Source organism: Tamandua tetradactyla, chromosome 5, assembly GCF_023851605.1.
Source record: "Tamandua tetradactyla isolate mTamTet1 chromosome 5, mTamTet1.pri, whole genome shotgun sequence".
NCBI classification, from domain to species: domain Eukaryota; kingdom Metazoa; phylum Chordata; class Mammalia; order Pilosa; family Myrmecophagidae; genus Tamandua; species Tamandua tetradactyla.
In genome coordinates this window covers 54,324,072-54,342,784 of record NC_135331.1, presented here as the reverse complement: position 1 = coordinate 54,342,784, position 18,713 = coordinate 54,324,072, and the positions used below count along the sequence as shown (strand labels likewise).

The window sequence follows — 18,713 nt, the reverse complement described above, 5'->3', positions numbered from 1 at the left end:
AGACAGGCATAGGATGATAAAAGAATTCAGGACAAACTTGCCTGCATGACTCTTAAGTGGACAAGACATACAGTTAGCTATACTCGTCTAAAGCTCAGAGGTATGGGTTAGAATTCTGGAGCTGAAGTACACAGATGATATCTGAAGGCCTGGGAATGGATGAGTTCACTTAAGATCAACTATAGAGAGGAAAGACAAGCAAGCAAAGAACCATTCCATAAGGAAAACTTTAGGAGTCAGGTAGAGTAGAAGACTGAGAAGGAGTTTATTAAGGGATTAAGACTGAATAATAGAGATCTGTGGCATGGAGGACAATTATAAGATTAATGAAACAGGCCTCTAAATATAGCATGTGTGAAAAATAATCTTTCTCAGCACAATGGTCACAAAATGAAAATACAGACTAATTATTTTCTATTATGATTAGGTTCATGTGTCAACTTGACAAAGTGATGGTGCCCAGTTGTCTGGTCAAGGAAACACTAGCCTAACCGTTACTGCAAGGACATTTCATGGCTGGTTAATAAACCAGGCCGGTATACTGAATTATCAGTATGTTGATTGTTTCCATGGCTGATTACATCTGCAGTCGGCCAAGAGGAGCGCCACCTACGATCAGTGGCCTTTAATCAGTTGAAGGCCTTAAAGGAGAAGAGAGAATCCCTCTCTCTCTCTGCTTCAGCCAGCTTCTCCTGGCTGTCAGCTACGGAATTTGGACTCATGTATGCCATGCTTGCTGCTTGCATAAGAAACACTTTTCAAAAATCTCTTATTTACAGATATCTCCTGCTGTTTCTGTTTCCCTAGAGAACCCTGACCAGTATATTTTCCTGTCGTTTGTTTCCCTAGAGAACCCTGACTAGTACATTTTCCAAATACTGATTATGTAAAATTTATACATTCATGCAATAGTCAAATCTTATCCAAAGTGTAATTTATCTTTCTCAATTCTGTTCATTCTCCGATATTTCCTATACCTCAGTTTTGTTTCTTTGTTTTTTTTTAACATGGGCAGGCTCCAGGAATCAAATCCAGGTCTCTGGCATGGCAGGTGAGAGTTCTGCCACTGAGCCACCATTGCACTGCCCATTAATTCAGTTTTAACTTTCCTACATTCAGTTATCTTTATAGCCTATATATATATTAGCAAATTCCTAAACAACATTTTTCATTTGCTCTCTTTTATTTCTCTTATTACTGTGGTTCTAGTTCTGGCTTTCATCATCTCATTTGTAAGACAACTCATTAACCTACTGTCCCCAAAGTTTCTTCCTGAAGCACAGTTCTGATAATATCACTCTCCTTCTGGATACAGCATAAAGCCCCGTATGCTTTAATGAGCATCTATAATGCTCCAGTTACTCTTCTACAATGGGAGATATTGTAGAATAGGCAACATCCCTAAGCTTACAGAATTTACTTTCTAATATGGAAGCCTTATGCCAAATAACTAAGGAGACATAAAATATGTCAGGGAGTGAAGAGCACTATGAAAAAAAAGTAAATAAAGTAAATAAATAAAGCAAAAGCAACAAACCATCATGCCCCTTCACTTTCAACTGTTCTTCTACCAAGTTTCTAAACCTCATTTCTTCTCCTTTGTCTTATAATACTTCACATATCTGTTGCACATATTGAATTCAAATGCGTCATTTTTTACTAAGTCATCATTGATCCTAACAGAAGCCAAGAAACCTTAATTCAATATAAATGATTATTGTGGAAAATTAAAATATAAATGAAATCTCTAATTTGCTCATTTTTTTCTGGTTATTTGCCTCTGTTTATTCCTTAGCTATGACACGGTCTTATTAATGTTCATAAATTAATGTTTATCAAGATAACAAATTATCAGACTGTGTCTGCGTTACTACTTCAGTTCTCTGGGTAGATGGCCTGTCACCTACATTAGGAAGCTCAGTAGGCTAGTGTTGGCTAAATGCAGCAAAATGACAAATCGTATTACCTTTATTCTTTGTTTCTAAGTATAACTGCTATATTTCCAACTTCTTTGATGAGTAAAGTCCCTAAAAGTGACAGTTAAATAAATCATAAGGTTGAGAAAATACTGGCACAATTAATCAGCTAATCAAAGCATTTGAACATTAAATTTAATCTCAGCAGAGTCTGGTGGAAAGCCTATTTTCGAAAAGCAATTTGGGATGTTGGAGTATCCTTTCCTGACCAACTCCAACCTTTCAGATGCAATCTCATTTCACAGATGCAATTATTACCTAACTGGTGAAAATCATATAGGCAATGAAAAAAGCAAAACCAGGAGTAGAATTCAGGCAGCTATATCTTATCTTTTCAGAGTTCTGTTCACTAAACCTTGCAGTTCTCAACCTGGACCCACAAAGTCTCTGTCACTTTGTTAAGCATAGTTAAAGAAGATTACTTCAGGAACTCTTAAAATCTAAAATATGTTACAGATATAGAGAGCTTCTAACAGAAATACACAGGATTTTCACATGTATCTGGTGATGAGATTTGATTTCTTGTTTTTAAACAGAACTCTTATTCATGAAGCAAGACAGAAAATGGTTGCGGGGACTTAAATTTTTTTTTTTGACACAGTAATAAGCCCAGGATACAGACTTACATTACATATTATAAAGAATATCTGAACATTTTACTAAATCTACGAAAAAATGTAAGTTGTTACACAATTCTTGATAATGGTAGATCCTCTGAGTTATTTCAATCATGTATAAATACTGATCATTGTATTTACATTTCTAAAAATGTAAAAATAAGTTATGTCCTTAAATTAGTTATAAAATAAAACAAATGTGGCATTTTAATAGTACATGTTAGTCAGTGTTTAAAAAATATGTTTTATCTCTATTTCATGTTGTAGGCATTTGAAATCTGCATTTATGACAAATATGTTTACATTTTCAATTCTTTCTTTGACAACAGAAATACTTGTTTTAAATTGCTTTAAAACAAACTCTAAAAATCAATGACAAAGAGGACAAAGTAGTTTTGAGACCATGATAAAAATAGGTTCTAAAATGCTACTGGTTATTACAGGATCTTTGTGAATAGGTCAGCTCAAGATCCCAGGTAAACATCTTGTTTGTGTCCTGAAGCCCTATTTTCTGCATGCCTTACACTCTCAGTAGGGTCCTCCTACTCAGGTCTAGACATCGGGCCACTGCACCCTATCGATCTCCTTTAAATCTCCAGAATAATAAATTTCAAGGCAACACAGCAGAAGCCTACTAAAGCCCTTTAATTACATCACTGCTGAAAGGAAATCATTGATCAATGGCATTATGGGAAAATAAACTACCCCCCAAACCAGATCAAAGTCAATAAAATAGCTGACTAGCTACGCCATTTGGGACTTCCGCTAGATTAGTGCTCGTAGACAAGCAAAAGAGACGATTCTAACGCATGCTGCTTACTATCTTTTTGAAGCTCTCCCTGGCAGGTGTCATGCTCTGAGCATGGTTTTTGATTACTCTAATTAAATATTATATTATCAACAGATCATACTGATCCTTAAAATCCTCCCTTCTAAATGAAAAATAAAAGCCTACAGAGAAAGCCTCGTAGAATAGGCTTTTTATTTTAATCCTTTATCAATTTTGTCGATGTTGAATCATTCTAATATTTATCAACATAGGTACCAAATACTTGCAGTAATTTTAAATAATATGCAAAATAAATAGTTTTTAAATTTGCACTTCCTATGTTAGATGAATTCTTCTCAGTGAACTCATATCCCTTGGTTAGCGTCTAAATAACTTTTCCTACTAAGTTTCCCTAACTGTACTGACCATTAACCTTTATTGATGGCATTATTTATATTGCACAATACATATTACACAATATTCTCTCAGGTAATTAGTCAGAATATCGTGAAAACACTTTAAGGTAATTTTACAAGGCTCATAAACATCTGTGTATAGTTTTTAACTAGACAAGATTATTTAAATATTTAAATCCTATTAGCTCTACACATGTCCATTTCAAAATGTTTTCTTCTGTTTGATTAGGGATAACAATCTGAAATCAAATTTGAAAGCCCCAACTCTCTCTTCAAAAAGGAGAAAATACAAATTTATATCATGAAGATATTTATAAGCTTAATTACATTTATGTTTTCATGAAAATTTTGAGAATTTTTTAAATGATAAAATGTAGTGTTATCTTTAAAGTAATTTAGAGGATTTTGAGAATAAAGTAACTTTAAGGGCATGCACAGGGAAATCTAAAATATCAGATACAATGACTCATTTATGGGTATTATTTTAGCTACCCAACCTAGGAAAAGCTAATAGCCAAGCCTTCTTCTCATTCTACACTTCTCCGTATGCATTTCCTATTCCCTTAGGTGGTTCTCATTGCTAATGCCCAAATGGTATCAACCTGTTATTTAGCACATCTATGAAAAGGCTAGCCTCCTGGCTAATTTACCAAGGGATTAAGGCCCTGAAACCACTTCAATCTGCTACTTTGTCTCCAAGTAAAAGCCTTACCCATGACACCAGTTCCCTCATGTTAAAATTGAAAGTCTCTTTAAAAGAGAGAAAAATTCAACATAAGAACTGTTTAATAAAGAAACTGCATGACAAAAGTAATATTCAGCACTCCTGAACAGTACTATAAATTGCATTCAGTTAGTCCTCAAGTCCTGTATTATACGTTGAAAAGAAGTTCAGATACCAAATGTTTACCAGTTCAAAAAATTAACAGAATTGATGTGAAAACCAATGGTGGTTTTAGGGGAAAAGAAACTACAAGAATTACTGTAAAACTGTCCATAGACATAGTTCATTAATATAGCATAATATATATATATATATATATTTTTTTTTTTTTTTTTTGCTAAGTAAAGAAAAATGTGTTTAATAAGTCTGCCAGGTGATTTGCCTGCAAGTTAAAGTTTGAGAATCACTGGTTTTTACTTTAAAACTTAAGCGCTTACTATTTTTCACTATAAGATTTAATTTACCATTCACTAATAAGAATATACAGAAATAATACAGAGAAAGATTTGCATCAAGAGTAATCTAGAGCAATTCTTCTGTTTTTCCAGAAGCATACCATTATAAACATTAAATACTAGTTCTAGTTAGCCAATACAAAAAATACTCTAATGGAAGGATAAAGAAGAATTTATTTTAAATTACTACTACTCTGGAATGCTGCTGTTTAGAGAAAGTGTTCCAGGCACCTTTTGAAGACATAGACCTTTAGCGATATCATACACTCTGACCGAGGAATTCCAATTCTAGAAATAGAGAGGAAAAAGATGTATGTTCAATTTTCCCAAAGCAATGTAAATAAGAGGTGGAAAAAGCCTGAAAACAATTGAAATGTCTAACAATAGAATGATTCCATAAATTATTGCGTCGATAAGATGAAATATTGCTTAACCATTAAAATGATGCTTTTCACATGAGATTTTAAATAACATGGGAAATATTTACTTTTATAACATCATGTGAAAGAGATGGATTCAAAATTGTATACTCAGTATGAATTCAAACATGGTAAAATAAAATATCTGTGTTGGTGTTGGGGTGTGTGTGTGTGTGTTAGCACACATGAGTAGTATACATATTCTCTCACATGAAAAAGGCAAAAGAAAGTGCCAAAATATTAATGCTGGTTATCTCTGAGTTGTAAGATTATGAATGATTTATGTTTTCTATTTATCAGTGTTTTAACATTTTTTAATAGTAAGTGTATACTTACTTTATTAATCAGAAGAAAAACTACAGATAAAATAAGAGCTTCACCTTGTGGATTAGGATCTTCTAATAATGACTATTCAGAAAGCTTTCAAAAGATGGTCACTGTGGGAATGAAGTAGATGTTTCTTCTTGCCTTCCTGCAGCTGCTCTTGTCTCATTCCACTACTTCCAATCCTTCTGTTCCTACTTTCTCCACATCAGTGCTGCCTACTCCCTACAACTAAAGTGACCATTTAACAAAAGTGCAATTACTGAGTATTTTAAAATTTTTAAGGTGTTCATTTAAACACTTTATTTCACCTCAGAACATAAACAGGCTTGAAAATCAGACAGATCTAGGTCTGATTCTTGGTTTGTCATTTACTAAGTATGAGACCTTGTACAAGTTAAAATTTCTTATTTGTAAAACGAACGCATCACCCTTCTTAATGAACTGTTGTGAGCATGAAATGAGTTTATGTATACAAAGCATAAGATAGTAGTAAAGGGCAGGCCACAGTGGCTCAGCAGGCAGAGTTCTCGCCTGTCATGCCAGAGACCCAGGTTTGATTTCCCAGTGCCTGCCCATGAGAGAAAAAAAAAAGATAGTAGTAAATACTCAATAAAATGTAGTTGTTCCTGTTTTGCAGTTAATGTTCCTGTTTTGATTTCTTTGTTAAGCAGGTCCTAAATTTTCATATTTTCTCTTTTGGAAAAAGCTCAGTGGGATACAGTGGTTGTCGAGTTATTTGGATTTATCAGACCACTAAAATTTCAAAAACAATTTAGGAGACCTACAAGGGGCTGCCAAAGTTTTCTTTACAAAGTGGATATACTAAAATTTCCCATCCTTTTTATTTCATAAAAGAAAAAGTATTTGAATGCTCTCTAAAAAAGTGTAAAACAATAATTTTAGGGTAAAGGAAATCATTCCCAAGAATGAATAGCTGGAAATCATATGCTAAAATTTTTTTTTCCATTAAGTCATACACCAGTGAACACTGGTAAATAATCACTGCCAGTGTGCGAGCTGGCATTTGATGATGAAAGACACTTACCTTCTTAGCTTGATTTCTTATCCATAAATGATATTTACCAACAAACACTAAATAAATATTGATTATTTGCTACTAAACAGGAATTCAGGATCAAATGAAATCAAGTATGTGAAACATTATAAACAGTGCTTGGCATATTGTAAAACATCATAAAAATATAAGATACCACTATCACAAATTGATGGCCTCTAAAGGAAAAAAGCTTTTTCAGTCATACTTTCTAATGGCTCACTCGGTTTCTACATTTTTGCCATTTTACAAATAGTACACAGAAGTCCTTAGAATGAATATTTTCTACATTCCTTCTCTAAAAAAACAGTTATATTTGTGATGTAGCTCATGACTCTGTCATTCTCTTTTTTAGGAACTGAGGATGCTACTTCCATCAGATGGTTATAACTCTTGAGGGAAAATTATTAAGCTAGAAATTAGTGCTATAATTATCAACAGGCAGAATCTGGACCCTAAGGAAGAAAATGTGACTAAATCTAAACACAGGTTCAGATGCACAGAACATTTTATTTTCTTATTTTTAAAATTGTTCTAAGATTTTTCAGTGTTAAAATTTACTTTCAAGTATGATGACCAAGAAGGCACCAATCTTAGAAATTATGCAGTTTTATAACATCTCTGTAACTTTTTAATCCATTGAAAATAATATCACAATTCAATACTTTCAGACAGTTTCTTTGTTACTTTCTTTGGTTTCTACTTCTTTAGGCAACAATGGGTCAATCTTTAGTAACAAGCCTTCACTTGCTGAGCTACGAAGGAATGCACGTACCACAGAGGGTCCCGATCTCAGTGGTCTATGCTTACAAACATCACTAATAGCTGCTTGTAGACTGGCAGCTATCTGGTCACTTGACATATCCAGTGTTGCTATTTTGGCCTTGAGAAAGTTCTCCCTTTCTTCATCTACCATAATTTCTTGTCCAGTTTTAAATAATTCAAGCATCTTCGGAATGTCACGGCCAATGGAATTCTGAACAAACTTTGGAAATTTTTTTTTCAGTTTTTTCTTTAAGGGACTAAATTCAGGCATTATTTCAGGGACAGCTACATAAAAATCCGCATGAATTTCATCAGCCAAAATCTGCTGAATCAGATTAGTTCCTCCTGCAAATGCAGCTCCATTTTCTTCAGCCATTTTAATTTCTGATGCATTTGCTGTAAATACGGCAACTTTATTGATTTCTGAAGTGAATGGGTATGGAAAATTAAGAACACTGGTAAATGGTTCCAATCTTTTCTTCTTCTCCAATGACATATCCAGTGTCAAATCAAGATAAACACCTTGGTTTGGATTAGTAAAGTCCAGAATTTGAAATTTCCTAAGTAAGTGAATAGCTTTCTCCACCTCATATATCTGCCTTGGGTATAAGCGTTTTAAATAGACATCATCCTCAGGCTCACTTTCTATATAAGGGTATGACTTTATTTTTTCTATATCATCCTTTTTTTCATTTGATGCTTTTTCTTTGGGGCATTTCTTTGTTTTCTTTGCAGGTTTTTTAACAGCAGCAAAATGTCTGATAGGCACCTCAACACTTAGTAAACAAGGAGGAAAACATATCTGATAGGCAATTTTGTAAAGACTATGCTTCTGATGATGTATCAAGACTCTACTGAGGGATCTTACGGTCGCTGCCATGTCGACCACACCGGATTGTAATATAGCATAATATTTAATCAAAATTCATATTTGTATGCATTTTGTTGAATGACAAAACAGTCTAATAACTGTATTAATTCATGTTGGAAAATGGAGGTAAGAAACTCTCCTAGATTCTGACTTAATTATAATAAAGAGTTAATGATTTATAATTCTCATAAAAATTGATAACTATTTTATAGTAATTAATTTTTATATGCAAAAAATCTGTTAGCTCAATTTAAACAAAAACCAGAATATGTTTTATACTGATACATTTTGTGCAGGAAAATACATACTTTTTCCTCTTTTACTACAGTTTAACAATTTATAGGCCTGCAATAATTATAGTGTTTATTACTTTTATGACTTATTTATTTCATGAAACCAAAATTGTAATGGCACAAAATTTGTGTGAGGTAGCCGTTAGAACATTTTTAAGACCATGGTATTTCTTACCCAATCTTCGTGAGAGCAAACTGGACAAACTGGAAAATGCTGTGAATCTATATTTATGTCTTATTGAAGAACAAAAGACTTAAAAACACAAGTGCTTATTCATTTTACATACTTGCTATACTTTGGTAAATCTATTTCACAATAACTTCAGCATTATCAGAATTAAAATAGAACTGTATATTAAGAGGATGAGTTTCCATTTTAAAGTAATCTCAAATTTCTCTTTAATTTTTTGCCCAGGCCAGTAGAAAACAAATTTCAGTACATTTACTAGACAATCCATTACCTGACAATATTTCACTAATGTTTATTTATTATAACCCTGAGACGCGAGGGAGAAAAAAACATGAAGACAAAACAATTGACCCAATAAGCACTAAATTATTAAGTATTTTATAGCTTGTGGCAGTGACCAGCAGTAGATCATTCAGAGGGCAAGACAAATATTACCATTTTCTCTCTTCATTTCTTTACTATAATGACTAGTATCCTTTGTTCCTATGGTGTCAATAGCACAGATTTGCTACAATGAAAAACAATGCCAAGCAATAGATGTGTCAGTGCCAAAGGCATAAGAGAAAATGAACACGCTCTAAGTTAGGATCTGTGTGGTATTCAAATTCAAAGTACTTCACATAAGGACAGGATACTCAAGGTCCCATTTCAATCACAATTTTATTATAGCGACAAATATGAAATTCTGACTGCCAATAAAAATACTGAATTTGATGCACTTCTGTGCAAAATTCATGGCCTTGACAAAGATATTCTGCAAGCTGTCGCCACCAAGGACCATAATGGATTTGTCTTTAAAGAAAAATGTTTAGAGTATGAATTACGAAATGTATTTTATGTACATTTTCACATTTTAAATCAGGAAACATAAATTATTTTTCTTAGTAGACATTTATTGACAAAATTCACACTAAGTGGAATTTTTAGATGCTCCGTAATCAAGTTTTATAATAATGAAACAAATTTTAAGTATTTAACAAAATTAATGTAAAATTTCTTACAGTTTATCTCATTGATTGCCATACTGAATTTTATAAGGTCCAAATTTAATAATAATTAAACAAAAATCTGTTAACTTGCTCATATAATATAAAATATATATTCATAATCAATACTGGTAGAAATGATTTGAATTTTAGTCTTTACGCAATTAGGGAAAATCACTTTTTGTTTTTCATTTATTTTGAATAAGTGAGGATGTTGATTAGAAAAGCAGGGTGGTTTTCCACATTTATATCTTGGTTGGGCATATTTCTTTAAAAAAAAAAAACTCGAGATTATAAAACTGTTAAATTTTAATCCGGATCAAAATAAAGTTTGAAGTGAATAGACATATTTCTGATCACATTCTTCTTATTGTCACCGAAGCAACATACTTAACTTTTTTCTTTTTACTTAGAGAAAAAAAATCAAGAATAAGGGGTACAATGAAGAATAATTTTTACCAATCCTCATAATTCACCAAAACCAGACAGCTTCTCTGTCTCTAAAAATGGAAGCAAAACATTGGGTGCAAAGCTGCAATAAACTATTACTACATGCTTTTCCAGTCCATTAAAAAAAAGTAATTTAATCAGTTTATAGTTTCTCAAGAAAATCTCATTCAGAGAAATTTTATTGCCAGCTATCTAAATAGTAAATACCTATTACGCGCTCAAAATGAGTTTTTGATTGCCAAGGGCAAACCCATTGATATTACCATAGAGCTCTGTCAGAGAAACAAGAAGTTAAAAAGGTTATAAAGATACCCTTAACGTCATGGGACTGTCTTGTCAGGACTCAAAAATGCTTGGTAATTGAGGGTTTTATTCAAACTGTATTAGCACCCATATAAACAGCACAGTTAATACAATGCTTTAGGCTTTATTTTGTTGTAGTCCAGCAAAACCAACTACCAACAGCTGAATACTGTAAATGGATCTGCTAGAGAGCACTACTAATTTTATCATCTGGGTCTAGCTTAACTCTTTGAAGAAAATGTCAATAATATACATATAGCTTAAGGGCAAATCTAGATCCAACAAATGAGAACAACAGAAAAAAGTATAAATGATAACTAATTGGTCCTGGTAGCATGTGCCTTTGATAGAAATATGAGTGTAAGCAAAGAACAAATGTTCTTCATTTAATTCATGTATTCAAATTTAAAAAGAAACTGCTAACCACATAGCTTATATTAATGTTCATTAATACACAAATGAATTATTACATTGAAATAAATGACAAAAAGCATAAAATAATTCTACCTCTATTATATTACTTTTTAATCCATCAATGAATTTATAGAAATAAAATAATCTTGCTCATTTCCTGGCTTTTAAACTACTGGACTAGTTATATGGAAAATATTCTACTGACTATTTTATATATATCTTTTTTTAAAGTGGGCAGGCACCAGGAATTGAACTCAGATCTCTGGCATGGCAGGTGAGAACTCTGCCACTGAGCCACCATTGCCCGCCCTGAAAATACTTTTTAATTTAAGAAATACATAATACAACTCTTGAAGTTACCCACTGTCAGTCTAATAATTATATGAATATTAAACATTTAAAGAAATCTTTGAAGATATGCTTGCCTTATATTTTTGAAAATCTATTACATCTGGCCTATATTTCCTCTCTCTCTATCTCTACAGATCAATTGTCTGCATAAATATAAATGTACAAGGTTTACAAAAAGTAGCCTGATAAGTGTCTGTTTCACCTAAATGTCCTTCTTTCAATGAATCAAATGCAAGTAGAATAGAAGACAGAAAAAAGGCTTTCAAAGTTAGTAAGAATTCTCTGATTAGGGAAGAAAGTAGATGGTCAAACGTTGTCAGCAATGTCAGTAAATGATAAAAGCGTTGAAATAATTGAACTATAGCTAGCTACTCAAGGTAGATCCCATTTACCCAAACAAAAGCCTGTCTGGAGAACTCCTTTCTGCCTTCAATGCACAGCTCTGGCATCACTCCTCCATTCACTCTTCCTAGACTACCCCATCCCACCTTGCCCCACTACTCCCTTTCCTCCATGGCCTGTATAAAATTATACCATTAAACAGTGGGTATCTTCAGAAGAAGAGTCTGACCTGCTTATTTGCACATACTCAGCACCGTCATGTTATCTTACACACAGGGTAGGGTTAGGTAATGTTCACTGGATCGGCAATTCAGCAAGCCATGATCTTATGTGAACTGAAATTTAAGGTAATTTGTTCCTGTGAACTGGCCCAAGACGTTGTCATATACTTTTCAGTGGGATTTCACATCTCTATTCGTTATATACAATTTTAAACACAGACATTGTACATATCACTTTTTCTTTACTTGAGGAAAACCTGAAGTGATTCAGAAATGATGCTTCTGGAATCTACACACTTAGTTAAGTTTACCAAATGTCAGTATTCTGCTAATAGACAAGAAGTTATGCATGATGATCTTAAAGTGGTTACACAAATTATCAATCTTTAAACTAACGTAGTAAAAGAGAATATTGAGAATGGGTAGTTTCTTAGTCACTTTTTTTTACTTCTCATGCAATTTACTTTTCACCCAGGCTTCTTTTTCTTTTCCATTCCATAAGTAAATAAATAAATAAATGAATGTCACCAGTTCATACAGTAAGTACATGAGTTAAGTTATGGCTAGAGGCCAAGGTAAAAAATTCTATTACTTACCTCTTTTCAAATTCTATTATTTTCTAGATTGGTTAGTCAAAACATTCTAAAACAAAGGACAATCAAGTTCCAGTGTGAATATTTCTTACTATTTTACATAAATTAGCAAATCAGAATTTAGACATATTAAGACTTCAAGCTTTAAATCAACTTTTTGAATATACAAAATAACGTGATGAATACAGAACAAGTACAATGCTCCCAGATGTCTGTCCTCTCTAAACCTTTGTTTTCACAATTATTTCACAATATTATTAAGTAGTTAATAACAATACCTCTTCCACATAGTTATTGTACAACTTAAATGCAATAACCCAAGAAAGTCCTTAGTGAAATAAGTAGTGCTCAGAAAGCACTGAAATCTTAGACATTATAGCTGTTATTTTCTTTATAATGTACATGTAACTATAGGTGAAAGTGCCTTCAGATACTGTTTAGGTTTGCTAATGTTGCAGGAATGCAATATACCAGGACTCCAGTAAACTAATTAAGACCTATCTTGAATGAGTGGGGTTACATCTCAGTGGAAACAACCTAATCAAAAGATCCCACCCACAATAAATCTACACCCATAAGACTGGGTTAAAAGAGCATGGCTTTTCTGGGGTACATAACAGTTTCAAACCAGCACAGGTACCTACTGTCACACTCTGTGTCCTTCAAAAATTCTAAGCTCAATTTTACTATTCCAGCCATTCCTACACATTACAGGCTTGCTATAGGGAGTCCTTGACTGCCTGTGTTGCTATTATCGCATGTGTGCAACTAAGAGAATTATCAATTCCCTGTTGAAGGTGCATGCTTCATAAACTGGTCCCATATCTTCATATTTAGCTATGGTCAATACGAGAGGAAAATAGGGATTACTGCTTAAGATATAGACCTGGAAATATGATGTGAACTTGTCTCAGACTGTCAGCAAATTCCAATCGCTCAGTTTACTTATCTCAGTCCATTTCTTCAGAAGAATGTTCTTTCCCTTAGCATGAATAAATACCACAGATAAAAAGATCTACCCTCACTTAAAAACAAAACAAAGCAAAGCAAAATAAAGAAAAAAACACTACCCCAAAAAGGATCCAGCTGGACCAAAATTATACTCTTAACCACAATAGTAAAGATTTTCATTTGTTCCTAAATGAGGAAGAATGGCAATTGATGTCAGAACCGATCATATATGAATTTGCAGAGCTTGGTATTTAGGTATGCAGACTACCTTAGTTTTATTCTAAAGGATGAGTTCAGCAATTCCCAGTTTGTCCCCTTCATCTTAAAGAACTCATAGTATTATTTGCTTCTGTTGTGTGCCCTCTTCCGCCTTCACCGGCTCCTCCACCACCGGCCTCGACAGCCTTGCCACCCTCACCTTTCCTCCTCCAGAACAGCTACTGGGGGAGTGGAGACAATACAGAGCAGCTCCCGGAGCCACGACGGAGATCAAAGGGATGGCATACCCCATCCTGGAACGGCTGACTGTCTGGGAGAACCAGTTCCGGTGAGATCACCGAGGGGAACGGGCTTTCCCGGGCGGGACGACAAGCGGCCGGAGTCCCTCCCTTCCTCCTTCCCAGGCCAGCTGGCAGAATTGGGCAGGCGGTCCCCTTGGGCTGCGGCGGCTGGCGCCCCCACCACACGAGGCCCCCCGGACCAACTGAGAGAGTTGGGTCAGAAATCCCCAGACTGCGGAGAACGGTGACCAGGGGGTCCCTTCCAAACACGTGACTCCCTGGTCTGGCTGGGAACAGTGCACTCTCCCGGTCTGCGACAGCTGGCGCCCTCCCGCCACGCTTGGTGCCCCGGGCCAACTAGGAAATTCAGTCGGGCGCTCTCCCGTGCTGCGGCGGCCGGCGACCCTCCCCGCGTTCGGACTACCGGGCCGGCTGGCACTCTTCCAAGACGCTTCAGCTGCCGAACCTCCCCTACGGCGAGAGTTTTCCAGAGTTAAAGGACCCACAGCAACTTTCACTGGTGGAACCCGTAGACAAACGTGTGCCACGAGCGCCACCTACTGGGTAGGATAAGAAAAACAGAACCCAGAGATTTCACAGAAAAATCTTTCAACCTGTGGGGTCCAACACCCAGGGAAATCTGACTAAATGCCCAGACGCCAGCAGAAGATAACGGATCACGCTCAGAAAATTGAAAATATGGCCCAGTCAAAGGAACAAACCAATAGTTCAAATGAGATACAGGAGCTGAAACAACTAATGCTGAATATACGAACAGAAATGGAAAACCTCTTCAAAAACGAAATCGATAAATTGAGGGAGGACATGAAGAAGACATGGGCTGAACATAAAGAAGAAATAGGAAAACTGAAAAAACAAATCACAGAGCTTATGGAAGTGAAGGATAAAGTATTTGCTTCTGTTAACAGAATTAGTAGATCCTATTTTACTACTAGAGTCAAGGTTCCCTGGATGGGCAAAACTAGAAAAGTAGCACCTCTTTCAAAATTCTGGTTTAACAAAGTTTATTTCTTTCTGGGTGTGTTTTACATTATAAAGGATCCCTACTTTACATTATATTTATAATTCAACGGTTTTTCTTCCAGTGACTTTCTGTGAAAAATAGCTAAAACCAGATAGTTTAGAAATGTCACAGTTTCTTTTGACTCTGATTTGACCGATTAAACACCTTTTACTGAGTAAAAGGACCACTCTTATTTTATTTCCTCCTGCCTGGTTTTAGATTAGGCCTGAGCATCTGTAGATTCCATCCCCCAAATAATCATCTTTAAATTTTTGTTGGCCAACAGAAAAGTCCTTGAGATCCCCAAGTCAGCTCCTGGTAAACAGGAATACTTATCTTCAATTAGAAAAATTATGCAAAGGAAATAAGTACTTTACTGAGAAATTGAGCTTAATCCTACCTCTTAGTACACCAACTAACAAGTATGGCAGCCTAGGATATATTTATTTCTTCCTCAGGACAATTTGTAGGCATGTTCAATGTAGAGACTTTCAAACCTTCATATGAGGAATATATCCCCCCCCCACCACCACCACTTAGGGGCTCTGGGATAAGACTCAAGGCCAGAAGGTGATAAGAGATGTTCTTCTACTCCGTCAACTTTCTGAATATAAATTAGGACTCATCTCAGTGCCAAACCACCAAAAAGACAGGTGGAACAGAGTTAAGAGGATTAATTGTTTGTAAAGTACAAAGGAAAAACAAACAATAACAATTACCAAAGATATATATAGTCCTGGGGTAGGGGGGCGATGAGTGGGGAGGGTAGTATGGAGAATAAAGAACAAAGTTCTAAATAAAAAGGCTTCACTGACAGTATTATAGAGTATATTATAAACTCATAACATCACTAATTTATTATTTTGTCTCATCAACACTCTACATTAAACCTTCATTTAGCTATATAGAGAAGTAGGTATGCAATTGTAATTTGCACTTCAAAACTAGATTAATCTCTTCTATTGCTCAAAAACTGCACAACAATCAACTCTGTAGAGTTACTGGAAATTAATATCGCACACAAAAGGGAAAGAATGGGTCTTTTACATTAAATTCAAGAATATGCAGTGGCCTGCATTTATTCGATCAGATAACAACACTGTACAGGTACCAAAATTAAGTCGCATACAAATCCACTCACTGACAAAAGTTTAGCCATGCATTGATATGAGAAATTTCACTGTACATAGGACAAAAATTTTGTAAGTTAAAATGAGAAATAACCATGTTTTTGAGAGTCACTAAGAATTCTACTTGAGCTTAACTTTTAATCAACTCCTCTACTTTTCAGTTTCCTTATCTGTACTCTGGGGACAATAATGTAATTCTAAACCATATGTAAAGTATTAGTACAATGCATAGTAAATAGTAAATGCTCAATAAAATAGCTACTATGAAAAGCTGTACGTACTTGTTAATACTGTTATTACACTCAAGTTACTTATTTTCTATTTGTCACCTGTTTTTCTTTATTGTCTTTGTTATATAAGCTGTTAAATATAAACTGACACAGCGTAGACACAGGCTGCGCCTCACTCCAACTTTCTTGGTTGCCTATTTCCCTCATTCAGACAAGGCTCTGGCCAGGCCCCATTTTTCTGGGCCCACTTTTTTTTTTTTTTTAATAATTTATTTTATTTTTTTAAAATACCAAAAATACACCAAATAAACACAAACATTCCTATTTTGATCATTCCGTTCTACATATATAATCAGTAATTCACAATATCATCACATAGCTGCATTTTCATCATCATGATCATTTCTTGGAACATTTGTATCTATTCAGAAAAAGAAATAAAATGAAAACAGAAAAAAAATCATACATACCATACCTCTTACCTCTTCCTTTCATTGATCACTAGCATTTCAAACTACATTTAATTTAAAATTTGTTCCCCGTATTATCTATTTTTATTCCATACGTTCTACTCGTCTGTTGACAAGGTAGATAAAAAGAGCATCAGACACAAGGTTTTCACAACCACACAGTCACACTGTGAAAGCTATATCATTATTCAATCATCCTCAAGAAACGTGGCTACCAGAACACAGCTCTACATTTTCAGGCAGTTCCCTCCAGCCTATCCATTACATCTTGAATAACAAGGTGATATCTACTTAATATGTAAGAAGAACCTCCAGGATAACCTCTCAACTCTGTTTGGAATCTCTCAGCTATTGACACTTTGTCTCATTTCACTCTTTCCCCTTTTGGTCAAGAAGGTTTTCTCAATCCCTTGATGCTGAGTCTCAGCTCATTCTTTAGGGTTTTTCTCAATCCCTTAACGCTGAGTCTCAGCTCATTCTAGGATTTCTGTCCCACGTTGCCAGGAAGGTCCACACTACTGGGAGTCATGTCCCATGTACACAGGGGGAGGGTGGTGAGTTTGCTTGTTGTGTTGGCTGGAGAGAGAGGCTGGGCCCATTTTTATAGCTTTGAATTAACTGTTCCTCCATAGAAGGACTTTGGTATAGTATTTTCCTTTTGGCACTATCAGTCACTTGACCCTGGGTCTTGCACCTGATTTGTCTGGCCCAACACTTACACTTTTCCAACTGTCCTATCATGGAAGGCATTCAAAGAGAGAGGGAAATCTCTCCACTTCTGCCCATGCATTCTGAAATTCCCATCCCTTAATCACTCCTCTGAGTTAAGGCACAGTTAGACTGCTATTCAAATCCATTAAGTGAAGAAATTTTGCCTTGGTATGTTTATCAGATCAGATCAAGGTACTTTTTTCCAGGAGGAAACAAAGTAAAGTCTAGCACAGTGGTTCTCAATAAGTACAGTTATTGTCCTTTAAGGCAATTTGGAAATTTGTGATGATTTCAGTAGTTGGGGAGACTGGCAGAGACAACGACATTAAGTGGGCACAGGCCAAGATTTCTAGATGCCCTGCCTGCTCTACAAAGAATTGCTCTAGGTCCTACATGACTTTTGAATGTTCTGACAGACATGAAGTAAAAATCCCATTCGAATTATCTCAATTTGTAACTTAATTATATATAAACACAAAATATGTTTTAGTATGGTTTCAATTCATACTGAACTTTCCAGGATGGAACTACTGAGTTGAGAGAATACTATTCTTTTGTTCCAAACTTTCTAAAAGTTGGTCACCATTTCAGAAGATGACTTACTGACAATGTCATACATGGTGTATGAGTTGCCATGATACAACACACCAATATAAATCTGTATTTATAACTTTGCATTAAATCATACATATACTACAATATTCAGTTGAATATTTGAAATTGGGTTTTATTGCTTCACTCATAACTTGATTAAATATACCTATTATGTCCAATATATTTTTTTCAAATGGAGCAACAGGACCATTAAGATAGGTAAACATCTTACAAAGAAATAGTAGTGTTATGCTAATCTTCACCTAGACATTTTGCTCTCTCATCTTCCGTTCTTTCTACGTGGAACAGTTTCTAATCTCTTTAAAATTATCAAATATAAGCTTATTCATTAAAAGCAAATGTTAACATCTGACTACTTCATCACATTTTTTAACACAGCTGTGTCCAATTCTTAAGCAAATGGAAGTATTTTATTACAAATTACTTTCCTTTCATTTCTCCCTTATATTACAGTGAAAAAATTGTACTGGCTTTTAAAAATTGTGTGTGTAGTTAAGCTACATTATCCACAAATTTTATTTCAGAACAGAAAAAGGGGTCCTGCAG

The 18,713-nt window shown here is 34.8% G+C and overlaps 1 protein-coding gene and 1 pseudogene across 1 annotated transcript in view; both read right to left on the bottom strand.

Annotated features, from left to right (window-relative positions):
- RSRC1 (arginine and serine rich coiled-coil 1) overlaps positions 1 to 18,713 on the bottom strand; it is a 570,594-nt gene that overhangs the window by 160,909 nt on the left and 390,972 nt on the right. The window lies entirely within an intron of this gene.
- LOC143682440 (large ribosomal subunit protein uL1m pseudogene) lies at positions 6,587 to 8,514 on the bottom strand (annotated as a pseudogene).